Source organism: Macrobrachium nipponense, chromosome 45 (genome assembly GCF_015104395.2).
Source record: "Macrobrachium nipponense isolate FS-2020 chromosome 45, ASM1510439v2, whole genome shotgun sequence".
In the NCBI taxonomy this organism is placed as follows: Eukaryota; Metazoa; Arthropoda; class Malacostraca; order Decapoda; family Palaemonidae; genus Macrobrachium; species Macrobrachium nipponense.
In genome coordinates this window covers 34,957,934-34,964,030 of record NC_061105.1, presented here as the reverse complement: position 1 = coordinate 34,964,030, position 6,097 = coordinate 34,957,934, and positions in this window count along the sequence as shown.

The window sequence follows — 6,097 nt, the reverse complement described above, 5'->3', positions numbered from 1 at the left end:
ATTGATGTGAAGGTGCTTGTCATGATGGTTCCACACACCCACAGCCACAACTCCTCCAGGTGTGCGCCCCATCCCTCGGTAGATGCGTCTGAAAACAGCAACATCTCCCGGGGGGGGAGAGAGAGAGAGAGAGAGAGAGAGAGAGAGAGAGAGAGAGAGAGAGAGAGAGAGAGAGTGAGTGAGTGCGAAGAGGCACTCCTCTTACAAGGTTCGTGTCATCCAGCCACCAGGCTAGGTCCTGCCTCACCTCCTCCGTGAGAGACACGGGGAAGAAAGGTGGGTCTCTTGAGTGACCGACACGCCTTTAGTCTCCATTGACGAGACCGCAGGTGAAGACGCCTGTGAGGGACTAACTTCTCAAGAGACGACAGGTGACCGATCACGACCTAACACTGCTGAGCTGGCTGCTCCTGTAGGGACAGGAACCGTCCTGCTACCTCCCTGAGCCTGCTGATCCACGAGTCTGCGGGGGAGACTCGCTCTGCTACCGTATCGATCAGCATGCCCAGGTACTTTATCCTCTGCTAGGGCTCGAGATCCGACTTCTCATAATTCACTACGATCCCCAGATCGCAGCAGAATTCAAGGAGTTGATCTCTGTCCTGTAGCAACTGTGAGCGGGAGCTCGCCAGGACTAACCAATCGTCGAGATACCTCAGAAGATGTATCCCTACCGAGTGGGCCCAAGCCGACACCAGCGTGAACACTCGCGTGAACATATGTGGGGCAGTAGAGAAACCGAAACAAAGTGCCCTGAACTGGTACACCATCCCGTCGAGGATGAAGCGGAGGTACTTCCTGGAGGATTGATGGACGGGTATCTAGAAATACGCGTCCTTCAGATCCACAGAAAGCATGAAATCGTTCTCCCTGATGGAATCGAGCACTGATCGTGCTGTTTCCATCATGAACTGAGTCTGGCGAATGAATCAGTTCAAGGGAGAGAGATCTATCACCGGGTGCCAGCCCCACGAGGACTTTTCCACCAGGAAAAGTAAACTGTAGAAGCCCGGCGACTGATCCCATATGATCTCCACAGCTCGTTTGCTCAGCATGGCTTCTACTTCTTGCCGAAGCGCCACGTCCTTGGCCGAACCAGGAACATACGTCTGTAGATGGACCAGGTTGGAGGTGAGGGGTGGCCAAGACTTCAAGGGTAGTAAATATCCCTCACGAAGGACGTTCACTATCCAGGTCTCCGCCCCGTAGCGCTGCCACGTTGCCCAATGGCTCGCCAGACAGCCCCCCACTTCCGGCAGCAGGTGAGGGGGAATGCTGTCCCTAGCGTTTCCCTCCTCTCTTCGACTTCTTCTTCCCAGTTCCTCCTCGAGAGAACGAGGACAGGAAGGAGGGCTGGTTACAGTCACTCCTTACAGTCGAAGTCGAAAGCAGAGTCTTTCCTCTCGGCTTCAACGAAGCGATCGTCTTAGCTGCAGAGGAGCGCTAGCTAAACTCTTGGGCTTAGCCGCAGTCGTTCGAGGTTGCCCAGCCACCTTCAATACTGCCTGGTGGACTAAACAGTTACTTTCATCAGTGCGCCATTGTTCCACCGCAGCGTCCACCATCTCTCTGGGAAAGAGAGAGGAGGAACTCCACACCGGTCCGTTGCGAAGACCCAACGCTGCCTCTCGCCCAGCCGCCCTGGTTACTTGAGTGAGGACAGCTTCCCTACGCCTCAGAACCAGGTTGGCCCACAGGTTGGCTGTCTGGTGGGCCAGGTAGGAGATAGCCCTACCGCCAGACTGGCACAGTCTCACGAAAGCCGGGTCCCTTTCAGGAGTGATGTTTCCCGAGGAGGCCGCGGCTTTAGACACTGTGAGGGACCACAGGTCTATCCAGGAGACTGCTTGGAATGCTGCCATGGCGGTAGATTCCAAAGCAAGTGCCTCTTACTGCGAGAACCAGAGGTTCTCTGACAGGAGCTACTGCAGACACACCCCCAGAGTTAGCTTAGCTAGCTCCGGGTTAACCTGTTTGGGCGGCAGAGGGTCCTCTGATGGCACGTAAAAACGCCTCTGTCGCGGTAGAGGTGAGGGAAGGAGCTTGGACGACCTGCCAGACCGAAGCAAACCCTCCTGTCTGGAGACAAGAGCGTCCACCTGGCTCAGCACACTGTCAGCCAAGGCTGATCGCGGCAGACCCACCGTCGCCCTGGGTTCCTTTTTGGGTCCCCAGAACGACTCCAAACCCAATGTAGGCTCGGAAGGTGGGAGCATCGATCCTTCCCTGAGGTCGTTGTGCTGACGAATCAGCGCAATGACCTCAACGAACGACCTCTGGATCTCGGGAGTGACTGCGTCCTGAGGAGACGGACCGTCAAGCCCGTCCAGCGAGAACACCTCCCGAGACCTTCCTCCTTCCACAGGAGGAACCACAACAGACCCCTCATGATCTCCTCCTGCCACTTGCGCGTACGATCTGGTCGGTCGTAGGACCATGCCAGGTTCGTAGGGCGTCGTGGTGGGATCGCGAGAAGCGCGCCCCTCGCGATCGCTAATGATCGCCTCGCTCTTCCCGGTGTAGCCCGAGGAAGTTGAAGGGATAGGAGAGGTAGACTTGACGATCCCCCCTCGCCCACCGGCAGAACCAGCGTGCTGGGGGGGCTGCAGGCGATCGCCATCGAGCTGCAGGCCTGGTCGAGCGGCTGTCTTGGGGAGAGCAGCTGGACCGAGAATAGCGGTGACGGTCCCGAGCGTCAGAAGAGCTGCTGCTGGTCCTCCTCTCCACCCGGTCCCGGTAGGAGCGGCGGTCAGGGGATCGGCAGAGTCCGCTGTCGCAGTGGGAGCGAGGCCTGTCCTCACGTCGCCTCATGCCGCTTGTCCAGGCGACCGAGGGGACCGCTTCCTCCCCTCAGCCCGTGGACGGTTTGGGACCGTCGCATCAACCCTGGGTACCTGCGGATCGCCACGAGAATGATCACTGGCCTTGTGGGAGTCACCTGGGCGACTCCTGCCAGTCTTCCGCTCCGTGCCTGGATCCTGGCGTCAAGCGGACTCGGTTGCCTGGGTCTTGGCTGCACGGTCAACCGCGGGCGACCATACACTCGATACCTCTCACGAACGAGAGGCCAAGACGGTACCTGGCGTCAAGGCAGAACCTCTGACGCCAGGCGAGGAGGTACGTACCGGTGTTAGCCAGCACTCCTCCAGTCCACAGGCCCCGTTCCCGAAGGAACAGGAGGACCAGCAGAAGTCCCAACCGTCCCACCCTGCAGACCCTTCTTAGGGGGGGAGGAGGCTACCTTCTTCTTCTTCGGCTGTGGGGCCTTAGAAGTCGAAGGGGAAGCGGCGGCAGACGACGACGAAGACGACGATGAAGACCACGATGAAGACGACGACGACACCTTCCTCCTCTTCTTCTTCTTCTTTGTCAGCTTCCTCAGGACCACCATCAAATCTTCCATCCAGGATGGAGCCGGGGCAGTTGCCAAAGCAACAGGGCCCCACTGCACCTGTCCGGAAGTACCTGGGTGGGGGCAGCAACACCACGGGCAGGAACAACAGCGGCAGGAACTGGTACTGGAGCGGCAGCAATCTCATGAACAGGAGGCGGGGCAGGAACTGGTACTGGAGCAGCAGCAATCTCAGGAACAGGAGGCGGGGCAGGAACCAGCGGCATCCTCTGTACTGGAGGCAGGTCCAAAGGAGAGCTCTTGGGGCACCAGAAGTCGGGCTGGAGCATAAGCGGCAAAACCAGGCGGCGGCATCACAGTATACCTCCTCACCTCTGGCAGCGGCGCCTTAACAGCAGCTGTCGGGGTAACCATGGCAACGTGCTGGGTGTATACCAGGTGCGGCGGAGCAGCGTAACCAGGCGTGGATACTGTCGTGGTCGTGGTAGGGCCATGCGTTACCGGTCTGGTCCCTCTCGCCAGATGACTAAGCAGTCCCAGTACACTCGGTGTCCCCTGGAGCCCCAGCGAGTACCACCAGCCGAGATCATCACCCGTGGCAAGCAGATCTAAGGAAGGAAGAGTAGTTGGGTTAGTAAGGGGGGGGGAGGGGGGGGGGGGGGGGTTCCCTTGCCCCCCGGGGGGGAGGACGACAGTTCCCACCCCGAGCGAACGGACGACCCCGAATACAACTGAACATCGGGGTATCTAGCCTCCTCCTCCATGCTCGACTGATCGAGAGAGGAGAAGGAGCGAGATACTCCCCCGAAGGGAAGGAGCCATACGAGGGAGCTGAGATGGAGGTGAGAAAGAAGACGTGTCAGTGACCAAGGGAGTAACCGGAGATCCCTACGATGACTCCCTGGCCAGCTTACGCGGCTTCTTCCTCCCTCCATAGCGCTCCCACTGCTCCTCCGACCAAACAATGCAACCATCATATGGCTCGGTGCGAGAGCATTCTCGCCCTCGGCACCGAGTGCAAAATTCATGCGGATCTACCTCGTCAGAGGACCAAAAGGCCCCACACTTACGGCCCTCCACACCAGGGCACAATCTGCGACTGATGGGGGGGCGAGGGGGTCTCTCCAGCTCTCGGGAATCCATAATAATCGCAAATCACTTTAGTATGAATACGCAAAAACAGACACGTACTTACGTAAGCTTTGCACATGCACACTAAGAGAAAAAGAGAAAAAGCCTTCACGATGTGAAGAAAACCAAGCATACGACATAAAAGCAGGTAGAGAGGTGAGCAGCACGTCTATCCACCAGCGCGGCTGAAAGCAAAGTGACTCTTCTCCTCGCAGTCGAGCTGACTGCCAACTGCCGGACAAGTAGTTAACTACCAAACCCCCTTGTTTGAAGCTTACGACCGGTTCAGCTGCCGCTAAGTACCTTCCTATTGTTAAAGGACCGAGGGTTTGTATACGTATCGGAACAAATTACTGGTTAAGTATAAATATACATAAAATCTAATTTTATTATAAAAATAAAATCTTTATATAAGTAACTTACCCAGTAATCACTAAGCTGAATCCATATTGACAGGCAGAGGGGTTCATGGACAAAAATTACCCCAAAACATTAAAAGTGGTTAATGTATTCGAGAACTGAATGAAAGGCTAGCATTGAACCAATATTTATTGTTCCTACCTCGCAAGAGAGCTGTTGCAGGTAGATACCGCCTGTTGTTGATGCTCATCTCAACCTTGTAGCACTATGGGGGTATAGCCAGGATTGGCTCTACTAAAGTGACTACTACTTCTCAGCAAAGGAGTATTCCGATTGCTAAAGAAGTATATTAGTAAAGACTTTTGCGACGATAAAATTTTCTGATCGCCAACAAAGCAAACAAAAATGATATTGTCATGTTACAATAAAGTTTTATACATACTTACCTGACAGATATATACTTAGCTATAGACTCCGTCGTCTCCGACAGAATTTCAAATTTCGCGGCACATGCTACCGGTAGGTCAGGTGATCTACCGCCCTGCCCTGGGTGGCAGGACTAGGAACCATTCCCGTTTTCTAATCAGAATTCTTCTCTTCCACCTGTCTCCTGCGGGGAGGCTGGGTGGGCCATTAATCATATATATCTGTCAGGTAAGTATGTATAAAACTTTATTGTAACATGACAATATCATTTTTATACATTCAACTTCCCTGCCAGATATATACTTAGCTGATTAGCACTCATTGGTGGTGGGTAAGAGACAGCTAACTACTGAAATAGACAGGTAAACAACATATGTCGTAGGTATTAATAAACCTTGTTTCCTACCTTATTAGGCTGAAGACTTCGCGGCTACTGCCTTGGAGTCTGCTTAGCTTTAAGAGCCTCAGCGAGATATTGATCTATGGCTAAGAGTTCTTGTGGGTCTGCCAATGGGGTCTTATCCACTTACTCGGCAGAGCCTAAAGGCCTTTGTCATTGGGTGCTATTCCACTAACATGACAATACACCTTGTTCAAGGAGCACAACACCGATCCCGATCACCTGATCCTAACATCCATGTTAGGTTTTCTACGATTGCAAGGAGTTATCCCCGAACTCCTTACAAACACCAAAAACTCGAAACATAATTTACACTTTCATTTATACAAAATATACAAAAAAAATTTTGTACTCCCCGACTAGCCATACATACCCTTGATCCCCTACCAGCAATGACACTATGCGCCCGTGCGACATCGTGAGCTTGC